We start from the raw sequence: 13,854 nt of genomic DNA on the forward strand, positions 1-13,854 counted from the left end.
ATGGACTTTATTAGTTTGGATTTGTTTTATTAGCATTCTACAGTTTGATTTGAATGAGAACGTCGAGAGAGTCTTGTTTGCCAAGCAGAGGTAAAAACAACTTAAAATGAAATAAACTGAACATCAATGTATTATTGATAGAACATGAAGACATTTTCTACAGCATTACTCTAAGTACAAAGGTCCTTGTATGAGCCAATAGAGGAGAACAAAGACACTTTTAATTTATTTTTCCTGACTGCTTTTAGTTCCTTGGCAGATATCTTTAGTTAAGTGAAGGGCATACTCTTTCTTTAAAGAAAATTTAGAGAGTACGATACCAAAATATACCAGACAACTATATTGAAATATTTACCATTTGTTGATTTGGGACATAGAGTGAATGACAGATTTTAGCATAATATTTGCAGAGGGAAAAAGAAAATTTTCCATGAGCATCTAGAATGTTGTTTTGCTTGGGTTTATGCAAAAAATACGTCTGAGAAAAATGAAAATTAATCTTGGAGAGGAGGAGAATTCCTCTGAGAATATAACCATATAATGTCAACAGAACTTTTGGAGTGATTAGCAGTAAGGAAATAAGATTGTGGATGGATTTTTTTTTTCAATATGATTTTTGCAAAATGAATTGAGCTCTTTTGTAGAATGGCTAAGTGACAAAATGGGTGTGGTCCTAGATGAGTCCTTAAAATACATACACGCTGTGTGCATGTTTGCATATGCTTCTCTTCTACCCTCATTTCTCCCCACCCCCATGGTTTGATAAATTCAGTAACTGGTTATAGATTTGGAGATTTTCCCTGTAAAAGTCATTTTGAGTAAAAGCATATGATTAGCTAAAATCATTGGCAAGCCAAAGAACAATAAGTGGGAAAGAAACCAATTGAAAGTTTTCAATTTTTTTCTTTCTTCCTTCCTTTTTTTTTTTGAGTTTTTTGAGTTTGAAAGTTCTAGCAAATGGAATAAGGAACTTATTCATTAGTTGAATGGAAAATGTAATAACAGAGATAGTCAACCAATATAGGAGTTATTCTACTTGTTTAGTAAGAGAAGCTTTTCCATGTAAGAGAATTATTTTAAGAATGGAAGAGTAATCTAATACCCTAAATGTCTCAAGAGTATGTTTATTTGATGGAAAAATTTTAAATAATATGAGATCCAGAAATACTGATTCTAAGAAAACAGGACTAGGCACTCTGGACTTAAAAATCTATTTATTTATAATGAAAGCATCCATTTGTAATGAGACAACACTGGGCTTGATTGCTTGTCCTGCCATTCAGTATCTGGGTGATCATGAACAGATGGGTCTCAATTTTCTTTTCTGCATAATAGATATTAGAATATTATTTATGAATTAAAAATATAATTTACCTGGTACTTAGCCTAGCATGTAAGTACTCTCTGAAAGGAAGCTGTCACTATTTCTAAACTTTTTTTGGTCACAAGAGCCTCTTCATCTGTGCCAGAACTGCAGCTTTTATCATTGTGTCATTCTCAAATGTCCTGACTTCATTCTGTAAAGAGTGCAGAATTAAATTTTACATTTCAGACAATTTCAGTGAATCAGATCATCTTTATCTTAACTAACTCAGCCTCAGTTGGTGCAAACTTCTATATTTTTTCAGGTTTATTGAAGTTTAATTGACAAATAAAATTCTATGTATTTTAAACTATACAAAGTGATGATTTGATATATGTCATACACATTGTGTAATAATTATCACAAACAAGTCAATTAAAATATTCATCACCTTACATGGTTACTTTTATTATTTTTTTTTGGTGAGAATGCTTAAGATGTATTTTCACAGCAAATTTGAAGTATACATTACAGCATTATTAACTATAGTTGTACATTAGATCCTTAGAATTTATTCGTGAGTCAAATCATCTTTTGTCACTTACTAGTCTCAATTTACCTGTCACACCTTCATCCCTTCACTACATAGATTATATACCCCAAACTCTGAGTCAAACTATTCAAATCAGTTTAGAAATATTTGCAAATTGTTGGCATAAACTGATCTTCAAGCTCAGAAACAATTTTTATAGATTGACTCTTCCTCGTACACCTGTGAGAAATGATACACAGAAATCTATCATATTTAATGGTAAAATTCTAGTTTAAATGGTTTTTAAAGCTTCTAAAATAGTGATAAATTATTTGCAAAACATAAATATACTCGTGTATACTACTGTTCTTTATCAAATCATAATATTTTACCATATTTCTTTCAGTTTTTGAAGAAATTAAACATTACAGACTTATTTGAAGTCAAATTCCAGCATCCTCCAGAATAACCACTATTCAGAATTTTATGTCAATCATTTCCATGAAGATATTTATACCACACATATAATTGTATACAAGTTTAATGTATGACTCTTTTTAAGTTTTATAGTTATATTTTACTTTACCTAAGATCCTAGAAATTATTTTTGTTTAATATTTTTAAGATTTATCCTATTTATATATGATTTATTTTTACCACTGTATATTCTAGCACGAATATAATAAAATAATAGCATAATATATTATGCATAATAGCATGAATATAACAAAATTTATTGGCCTATTTTTCGGTTAACTGATTCCTAATTTATGCCATTTTCTCCCTATACCAATGATAATCTGTCCACATCTTCTTGCACAGATATACCTGCACAGATATTTCTCTAAGATATAGTTCTAGAAGTAGAGTAATACCCTTTGCTGACCTAAAGATATCTCTAAAGAACTAAAAGCAGTCTAAAAAGGGGGTGAATGGAAAACGGGATATACACCTTCAACTTTACTAGATATTGCAAAGTTGTTCTTCAGAATGACTGTGACAATTTATACCCCAACCAATGATGTATGGAAATTCCTAATTCTCCCCATCTATCCTAAAACGTGGTATCACCAGACTTTTTACTTTTTTAAAAATCTTATAAGCATATATTGGTTTTTAATTTGCATGATCCTGATTACCAGGGAGATTAGTTCTGTTTAATATGCTTATGGACATTCATATTATCTGCCTTAAGAAAACTGCATGTTCCTATCTGTGCTTCATTTTCTTTTTAAAAAAAATAAACTTCTGGGTTCAAGGGTATATATGCAGGTTCGTGACATAGGTAAACTGTGTGTCATGGGGGTTTTTATGCAGATTATTTCATCAACTAGGTAATAAGCATAGTACCTGATAGGCAGTTTTCGATTCTCTTCCTCCTCCCACCCTCCAGCCTCAAGCAGGCCCCGTTATCTGTTCTTTTCTTCTTTGTGTCCATAAGTACTCATTGTTTAGCTCCTACTTATAAGTGAGAACATGTGGTATTTGATTTTCTGTTTCTGCATTAGTTCCCTTGGGAAAATGGCCTCCAGCTCCATCCATGTTTCAGCAAAGGACATGATCTCATTCTTTTTATAGCAGTATAGTATTCCATGGTTTGTATGTATCACATTTTCTTTATCCAATCTACAACTGATGAGCATTTAGGTTGATTCTATGTCTTTCCTATTGTGAACAGTGCTGTGATGAACACATGCATGCATGTGTGTTCATGATAGAATGATTTCTGTTCCTTTCTTTGAGTATATGCCCAATAATGGAATTCCTAGGCCAAATGGTAATTCTGCTTTAGGTTATTTGAGAAATCACACTACTTTCACAATGGCTGAAGTAATTTACATTCCCACCAACAGTGTATAAGCATTCCCTTTTCTCTGAAACCTTGCCAGCATCTGGTTTTTTGTTTTTGGTTTTCTCTTTTTGTTTTCTAGTAATAGTCATTCCAATTGGTGTGAGATAGTATCTCATTATGGGCTTTATTTGCATTTCTCTAATGACTGTGATGTTGAGCATTTTTTTCATATGCTTGTTGACTACATGTATATCTTCTTTTGAAAAATGTCTATGTCATTTGTTCACTTCTTAATGGGGTTGTTTGGTTGTTGTTAATTTGTTTAAGTTCCTTATAGTATCTACATGTTAGACCTTTGTCAGATGCATAGTTTGCAAATATTTCTTCCCATTCTGTAGGTTGTCTGTTTACTCTGTTGATAGTTCCTTTTGCTCTGCAAAATAACTTTAGTTTAATTAGGTCTCATTTGTTAATTTTTGTTTCTCTTGCAGTCGCTTTTGGCATCTTTGTCATGTAATCTTTGCCAGGTCCTGTGTCCAGAATGGTATTTCCTAGGTTATCTTCCAGAGTTTTTATAGTTTAGGTTTTACACTTAAGTCTTTAATCCATCTTGAGTTTATTTTTGTATATGGTGTAAGGAAGGGGTCCAGCTTCAGTCTTCTGCATATGGCTAGTCAGTTATCCCATGTGCTCTATTTTCTACGTCCTTTATTGCATGTTGATTTTAGGAATTCTTCATGGATTCTGAAAGATAATCTTGTGTTATATGTGTTGCAGAAATCTTTTCCGGCCAGTCTGTATTTTAACACTGTAGAGTCTTTTATTTTTAAAATTCTTCTCTACTCTGAGGTCATAACAAATCAATCTTTTAGATATAAGTATCTGATCAAACTGGAATTTGCCTGTGACATTAAATAGAGATTTGATCTTCATTATTTTAAATATGGATAATTATTTGTCATGCACAGTTTGAAAAATCCACCTTTCCTCTCACATCAGTAAAGATGCCCTCTACTTATTTTCATTGTTTTATACCTTAGCCTTGTACTAAAACCATTTTACTAAATCCATATTATGATAACTTTATACTCATTCTAGATACCCTATATGGTAGACTCCTTCCAACCCCACCTCTAATATTGTCTTCAGTATTACTTAGATATTTATGATACTTTGTGCATCCAAATGAATTGTAGGGTCATATTGTTAGATTCATGAAAAGCTGTTGGGATTTTGCTTGAATTCCGATGATTTCATAATTTGGGAAGAATTGACAGCTATGTCATTGAGACTCTATGTCCATAATCTTGTATATCTCTCCTTTTGTTCAGCTCTTCCTTTATGTCTTTCAACAATTCTAGTTGGGATTAACTAAACTATGTAAAACAGAAGCTGAAACAAAAGAGTTTATTTCTCTCTCAACTAAATGAAGTCTAGAGGTAGGTGATTCAAGGCTAGAGCAACATCTCCACTGTAAACAGAAATCCAAGCTCTTTCTAACTTTCTGCATCACCCTCCTAGATACCTCTTTGTCTTTAAAGTCACCTAATTATCCATGATGGCCCCTAGAGCTTCAACTGTCCCTACCACATTTAGTGAGAAAGGAGGGAAGGCAAAAAAGGCATGATCTACCTGTTACTCCTTTAAGAAACCGTACTAAATGGCCCAGCCAATAACTAATCTTACATCTTACTACCAGACCATAGTCTTATTCCCCTAATTAGGTAGAAGGGAGGCTAGGAAACGTGGTCTTTTAACTAGACCCAGTGCTGCCCTTAATGATATCAGCAGTTTGGTAATTAGGTAGAAAAGTACAAAGAGATATTAACAGTCTGGCACATAATGCTTTTAGACATTTTATAAGATTTGTAGATTCATTCTTTTATTTTTGCTACCATTACAATTTTGTTCATTTATATTGCCTAGTTAATATGACTCATACATAAGAATGTTTTCCCATTTTTCTATAATCTAGCAATACTGGAGAATTGTTCTTTGCCCTAACCATTTGACAGTTATTTGTATTTAGACCGTTGTTGTGGGCTGAATTCTGTTCTCTCCAAAATCCATATGTTGAAACCCTAACCCAGTAACTTAGAATATGACTGTATTTGGAGATAGGCTCTTCAAAGAGGTAATTAAGTTAAATGAGGTCATTAGGGTGTGTCCGTGCAATATGACTGATGTTCTTATAAAAAGAGATTACCCAGCACTTTGGGAGGCCGAGGCGGGTGGATCACAGGTCAAGAGATGGAGACCATCCTGGTCAACATGGTGAAACCCCGTCTCTACTAAAAATACAAAAAATTAGCTGGTCATGGTGGCACGTGCCTGTAATCCCAGCTACTCAGGAGGCTGAGGCAGGAGAATTGCCTGAACCCAGGAGGCAGAGGTTGCAGTGAGCCGAGATGGCGCCATTGCACTCCAGCCTGGGTAACAAGAGCGAAACTCCATCTCAAAAAAAAAAAAAAAAAAGAGATTAGGCCACAGACACACAGGGCAGGAAAATCATGTGAAGATACAGGGAGAAGACAGCCATCTACAATCTAAGGAGAGAGCTCCCAGAAGAAACCAACTCAGGGTGTCACCTTGCTGACACTTTGATATTAAGCTTCTAGCTTCCAGAGCTGTGAAAAATAAATTTCCATAAACTACCTTATTTATGGTACTTTGTTATAGCAGCGTAGCAAGCTCAAACAACAAATATATTTGCAAGTAAGTGAGTTCTGTCTCTGATTTTCCAATTCTATAGTTCTCATGTTTATTTCTAATTATATAACAATGACTAGAACCCACAATGGCTTTACTTGGAAACGTGAAGTTTCACCATTAGCTGTAATGTTTCCGCTAGGTTTTTATAAACGTAAAAATTACCTAAATCCAGCCTGTCACATGATTTCATCACCAGTACCACATTTTATTGAGCGATTATGATGTATCCTTTGAATTGATCATTTAGTTTATGTTCTTTAATCTTTTCTTTGCTTTACTCTGTCAATAGATTCTTTCAAACTTTCCGTTCCAGGGCTGGGCTGAGCCCTGTGTTTTCATGATAGAGATGTAAGTATAGATTTAAATTTGGGGCATCTTTTTAGAATTTTTGCCTCTTGCCCATAAGACAGATTGGTTTAGAATATTACTCTCTTATACTACTATTGTCTTTCAATATAAAAATTACACAATTGCCACACAAAAAAATAGAAATTCTGTATACTCTGAAACAATTAGTATATATTATGGGTTATCTATAAATTAAAATGTTGGTAAAATTGGCATTTAATAAGCCAGTTTATTGAAGCTTCACTTTACATACTTTTTAAATCTTTCTACTTTTTAAAATGCAGTTCTATGGCCATACAGTTACCTCTAAGTAGAAATTTAGGTGCATGTCACAAGTTTTAATATACAGTATTTTAATTCATTCTTTGGGATTTTCTCCATTATTGACCAAGTTATTTATGAGTTCATTTGTTTTATAAGCACATGATTTACTGAGGATTTTTTTTATTTTTGTATGTTTCTAATTTAATTCCATCACATCAAATAATGGGATCTATCTAATAACAATTCTTTGAAATTAACAATTTTGAAATGTTAAATTGAATTAGTGTTGATTTCCAAATTTTGATCATTGTACTGAGATTGTGTCAATGTTAACACACATAAAAGATACATGGGAATTCTCTATTTTTGCAACTTTTTGTATATCAGAAATTTTTTCAAAAGGAAAGGTTAAGACAGAATAATTAAAAATAGATTATTTCCTTGCCTAACTCAAAATACGACTTAACAAGAAATGAAGTGTACTCTCGTACCTTCCAGGAAGTTTAGAAGCTGTGCTGTAGATTCAGATTGCCAAGGTTGGTGGCTTTTCTAGATGTGTGCTTGGGCTGGTTTTTAATGTCTCTGTGCTCCAGTTTCTCCACTATGAAAATGGAAATAGCAATTATACATCAGAGTTGTTAGAATCTAATGTAATTGGTGTTTAGTGCCTTGATCTTGTTAAGCAATCATAAATAATAGTTGCCATTATTATCCTCACAATAATTACTCTAGAAAATAGGACATCCAAGGAAAGTGACTTAGCCAATGCCACACTGTGCTGGAATTCAGTTTTGCAATGGTCTTTCTACTAGTATTCTTTAGGTATTATGAAATTTATTGCATATATAGTTCAATTAAAATCTAAAATGAAAATATTGAGCATAAAATGAGTAACTTTTATTATTTGCATTTTACAATGTGAATGATAAATTTTTTATTGCTTATTTACCACACGGATTTCTATTTGTTTACAGTTAATTTTAGTTCATGGTCAGAAGAATTTATTATCTTTGCTTATAATTTTCTTTAATTCAGCCTTTCAATAATCTAGCATCATGATCGATCAAATTGTTCTTTCTAGGCGATTTGTTAGATATTAAGAAATTTTAAACAGATGAATTTGTTTTTATCCAAGTGCACCTCTGATTCTTTTCACAAGTCAGCTTTAATTTTAAATCCTCTTATATTTTACATGACCCCTTGCCAAAAGGTTGATGTGATAGCATAAGCCAATTATTCTTAAAAAATTGTTTGGTTTTATTGCATAGGAACTAATCCATTTATTCTCATCTGGAGTGTGGATTATCTCCCAGAATACAACTGCACTAGATGTTCTGCAACCATAAAACAAAATAGGACCCTACAACATGAGAGTTCACTTTGTGTTTACTGTTGTACTGTTTTACATTTGGTCAGGGTAGGCTATAATTAGTGGAGCAAGAGGCCAAAAGCAGCAATATTGAACTAAATGAGCTAATGAGTGAAAACCATCCTTTGTACCTCTGAGGCACTTCCCCTACTAGCTCTTTGATACTCGCAGGTGTGAAGAAAGCTGCAATCAACAGGTGTTGTAACTGATCTCCCAGGAATTTACATTTATTGACAGTGAATATGTGCCTGCCTCTGATGTAACTGCTTGATACATCCCTGTGAGCAGAATTGATTCACATACAGACTTCCTCATACCTATTTGGCACAGTGCCTTTAGATTAAGGGACTAAAACCCAAAAGATAAACCACCATGAGTGTAAAAATAATCACTTCTTTGTGTCCCAAGAGTTCAGTTAACCAGTGATACTACCTTAAAGATCATCTTTTTTAAAAGGAATTGATTTGATATATTCTAAAAGGAAAAGTTGCATACAAGTGCTTTTTTGTTCCCCATTGAATACTGTCTCTCCTCAAGGTTTATCTATTCATTTATGCACTCTATCACATGTTGAATGAAAATATTTGAGTGCCTCCTATGTGCCAAACACGGTGCTAAGTGTGATTCATGCAACAGTGCACAAAACAGACATGACCTGGTCCCTGTGCTCATAAAATTCATCAAGTAGTTTTTAAAAGGGTTTCAGAGATTGCATTCAAAGAGACTGCCTGGAGCTATGCCGTTCAATATAGAAACATGTGACTATTTAAATTTAAATCAATTAAAATAAACAAAATTTCAGTCCCGCGAGCATTTTTAGTGCTCTAAATCCTTGTGTAGCTGGTGGCTACCATATTGGACCATGCAAATTTAGAACATTCCATCATCACAAAGGCTTTGCAGGAAAGCACTGTTCCAGAGTTTGAGACGGCAAGTGGATGGGTGAGAAAGATCAACCATGGACACATCTCTAGAAAGCTGCTTGGACAACATAAGAAAATCAAGATTAGACGAAAAGACCAAGAGCTTATCCTGAGGTAACAGACAAAGCCTTGGCTGAAGACCAAAGGGAGTCACTAAAGTCTTCTTTAGTCCTTGGATGAGAGACTTTCAGTACTATTCAGCAGCAGACGAGGGAGCTCCAGGAAATTTCCAAAAAGGAAGGATTTGGCCGGGAACATCTCCAACAGAGAAAAGTTCAATAATTGTGTGAAATCATTCGATGCTGACTTGGCTAAATTTCTGTGGTAATTTTGATCTTCACAAAATGTCAGTTATTTCACACACAAAAAAAATATTTGTAATGCATAATTTCAGCTACTCTGAACAATTTGCCAGCATTTCTCATATTTTACCTTTTGAATTTTGTAAAATTTCAAGATATTTTGTGGTCACATCCAAAATAAATTTTAGGTTATTTTTGTTTGTTTGTTTCTTTTAAAAAACCATAGGCTCTTATGAACTTGCAGTCTTCCATTCATTTCTCAAAATTGACATGTTAAATTCATCAACTTTCTTATAAAATAAATATATGGCCCAAATATAATTACATATTAATACAAATCAGAATGGCCCATTTCTGTTTAAATTTAATAACAGCTGGAATGGTGAGTATGTTCTTGGGTAGAAGTAGATGATTGGGAAGTAAAATAAACTTTAAAATGAATCAGCAGTTGGGGTCAAAATAAAAGTCCTAAAAACACAATAAATCTCCAAAACTTCAGTAATATGATATTTCTTTTGGACAGATTTGGTCATTATAAGCAACAAATAATAAATGTGACTGTATTTTTCCTAAAAATGTCCAATCTTGTCATAATTTTAAAATACGTTATACAGTATTTTAAAAGGGAAAAAGTCTTGAACATCTATGACAATAGCTCCTTAATGGAAACTTTAGCAAACGTGCTTTTGCTGGATATCTAAATCTAGAGCATACTATTGAACCAAACATCAGTTCTATCTTTTATCCATCAAAGGTGCCCAATTCAAAAACAAAAACAAAATAAGGAAACCTATCGATCATCTCTCTGAGTCATGATAAATCCATGCTAGGAAGTGTGAGATTTAAAAGTAAACTTAAGGATTTACTTAATGTAGGAGCAGAAATATAAATTTAACTCACATTCCCTGATTCCAGATGCTAGTTATTTGCTTCATTCTCTAGTCTAGATGAACTTGTCATCAGGCAAACTCAGTCAGGATTCAACTTGGGAATGACTTTGCAACAGTGTTTGAAGGCAAGGAATGATATAAAAATGGGCAAAACAGCTGTTTTTGTACTATTTTTGCTGAAAATAGAATGATGGGTTTTGTTTACACTAACAAGACAATTTGAACTAATAAAATATACAACTATCAATGAAAAAATATTTAAACTCACAATAAGCATTTGTTAAAATACCAAAGCAGGGTTTAAAGGGAACAATTCAGTACAGATCAGGTTGCAGTATTCCCTGGGTTACAATGTTGTATCAGTTACATAACATACTTGGAGCTTCTTTGAAAAGTACTTTCCAAAAGAAGACATATATGTGGCCAGCAAGCACATAAAAAAATGTTCAACATCACTAATCCTTCAAGAAATGCAAATCAAAACCACAATAAGATACCATCTCACACCAGTCAGAATAACTATTACTAAAACATCAAAAAACATCAGATGCTGACAAGGTTGCGGATAAAAAGGGAATGCTTATACACTGCTGGTGGGAATGTGAATACATTGTCATTGTGGAAAACAGTGAGACAATTTCTCTAGGAACTTAAAACTACCATTCAACCCAGGAATTTCATTATCAGATATGTGCCCAAAAAAATATAAATCATTCCATCATAAAGGCACGTACACACGTATGTTCTTCACAGCACTATTCACAAGAGCGAAGACATGAAATCAACCTGAATGCCCATCCGTAGTAGACTGGATAAAGAAAATGTGGTACATATACACCATGGAATACTACACAGCCATAAAAAAGAATAGAATGTGTCCTTTCCAGCAGCATGGATAGAGCAGGAGGCCATTTTCCTAAGCAAACTAATGCAGTAACAGAAAATCAAATGCCATATGTTTCCACTTATAAGTGTGAGCTAAATGTGGAGTACACATGGATGCAAAGAATGAATCAATAAACACTGGAGCCTTCTTGAGGGTGGAGGATCGGAGGAGGGAGAGGATCAAAAAACTACCTATTGAATACTATGCTTATTACTTGGGTGATGAAATAGTATATACACTGAACCACCACGACATGAAATTTATCTACAGATCTAACCTACATATGTACCCATGAACCTAAAAATTAAGAAAAAATAGAAAAAATAAAAACAGACTAGAAGGAAACCACAGCCTAGTGCTAAGTGTACTTGTGATTAGATGATAAAATTATGCCATGTATCATGAATCACTTTGCTGCATTTTCTAGATTATCTAAGCTACATATTTTTAATAAAACAATATGATCAAAATTAATTTAAAATAAGAAATAAACCTACCTTAATAAAAAGAAGTTAGTTTGGCCTCATTGATCCACATTCTGATTAAAATCTTTTATACAATCCATTAAATTTTATCAATGTGAATTTACAAATTCTGAATTATAGACTATCTTTGAATAAATATTATTTAGATACTCTATCTAAAGGTTTACACCATAGAATTAAACTAAAATATCTACTTGATGTTCTTTAGAAAGCGTCCTTGTTAGTTGAGATGGTTATAGATCACTAACTCTTACTCCACCTGACAGTGAGTCATCTGTCTTAATAAATGGTGGAATTCTGTCTTGGGACCTCTAGTTACAGATTTCTATGTCAAAAATTTGGGAGCCAGGAGCTAGAATGTCAAAAGTAGAAGAGGCCCTGCTTTAGACAATTAGAAACACCTGGTTGTAAGTTCCTGAATAAATAACCTTTGCATAGAAGCCACAGGAAAGTATCTCTTATTTCTTCTAACAATCTACAGTTAAATAATTCTGTTTACCTAAGGTAGAATTCTGATTTGAAAACATGTTCATTCCTACCTGGACTATTCATTAGGTGAATTCTTGCTTTTCCATCTTCACATCCAGTTGTTTTCCAGGACCTATCCCTGTAAAATGAATGCAAACACTAAGGTGACACTAAGGTAATTTGTAATCAGTTTACTGAATTGTCAGCACTAAAATATATCCTACTTACTGGGCACTGTGGCTGACACCTGTAATCCCAGCACTTTGAGAGTCTGAGGCAGGAGGATTGCTTGAGCCCAGGAGTTTGACACCAGCCTGGGCAACATAGTGAGACCTCATCTCTAAAAACAATTTAGAAATGAGCCAGGCATGGTAGTATGCCTATAGTCCCAGCTACTCAGAGGAGGCTGAGGTAGGAGAATCACTTAAGCCTGTGAGTTTGAGGCTGCAGTGAAGCGTGATTATGCTATTGCACTCCAGCCTGGGCAACAGAGTGAGACCCTGTCTCAAAAATAAAAATATATCATACTCAAATTCTTTTACACAGATATTGGCAAACTTTTTTTAAAAGGGCCAAGTAAATATTTTAGGCTTTGTAGAACAGTCTTTGTCACAACTCTTCAACTGCTGCTATAGTGCAAAAGTAGCCATAGACAATGTATCAATAAATGGACGTTGTGGTATTCCAATAAAACTTTATGACACCAAAATTTGAATTTCATGTATCATGAAATATTCTTTTTATTTTTTTCTACGATTTATCAATGTAAAGGCCATTCTTAGCTTGTGTACTGTCTAACAACACAGCAGGCTAGATTCAGACCATAAGCAATAGTTTAACCACCACCACTTTGAAAATTTTCCTTGAGCAATTTAAGGATCTTTCTTGAAATTTCTCTTACCACATCATGAATTACTCTGGGAAATATTCTTGAGTAGAAAAAGACTAACAACTTATTGACCCCAAATATCTCAAGTTGAGTAGAAGAGTCAGATTGAAGCACCTTACCATAAACTGACATGCCCTGGAGTGCATGTGTTATTTCTGCATAGCACAAAATATCCTCACCAATCTTCTTTCTTCTTCCTGAACACATACTTTCAAGCCTCCTCTGTAGTTAGTTTAGAGCTGCTAGACTAGTTTTAGCTGGTAGGATGTGGTTCGAAATTCCATGCACTACTTCTGTGTCCTGTGGAATTCTTAGCCTCATCTCTTGTCAACTTGTAAAATGGCTGGATGACAGAGATCCCATGGAATCCTTAAGAGGAGCAGAGCCAGCAGATGAAATAAGCCTGGATCATCACATCAGCTCAGGAAGAGCTGCCTACAACATACCCAACTGCGCTGTGACACAAGCAAGAGGGAACCTTTTATTTTGTTAAGTAACAAACACTGATATTTGTTACCACAGCACAGCTTAGCCTTGCCTGACTAATGTCATCTGTTCTGTCCTTCTGAATGCTTAGTAGAGTGTGTAGCACATAATAGGTGCTAATTAGGCATTTGTTGATTGCTGATAACTAACTTTTCTAATAATTACAAATTTCACATGTTTTACATTATTAAAATATGTATGTAAT

At 33.9% G+C, this 13,854-nt stretch overlaps 1 long non-coding RNA gene across 1 annotated transcript; it reads right to left on the reverse strand.

Annotated features, from left to right (window-relative positions):
• Positions 1 to 1,374: 1,374 nt before the first annotated feature.
• Positions 1,375 to 13,542, reverse strand: LOC144579641 (uncharacterized). Its single transcript, XR_013527774.1, has 4 exons — positions 13,283 to 13,542; positions 12,346 to 12,413; positions 7,443 to 7,552; positions 1,375 to 1,517 (listed from the first exon to the last, which is right to left on the reverse strand). It is a non-coding gene; the product is annotated as an uncharacterized LOC144579641 (long non-coding RNA).
• Positions 13,543 to 13,854: the final 312 nt, after the last annotated feature.

Source organism: Callithrix jacchus, chromosome 15, assembly GCF_049354715.1.
Source record: "Callithrix jacchus isolate 240 chromosome 15, calJac240_pri, whole genome shotgun sequence".
Lineage (NCBI taxonomy): Eukaryota > Metazoa > Chordata > Mammalia > Primates > Cebidae > Callithrix > Callithrix jacchus.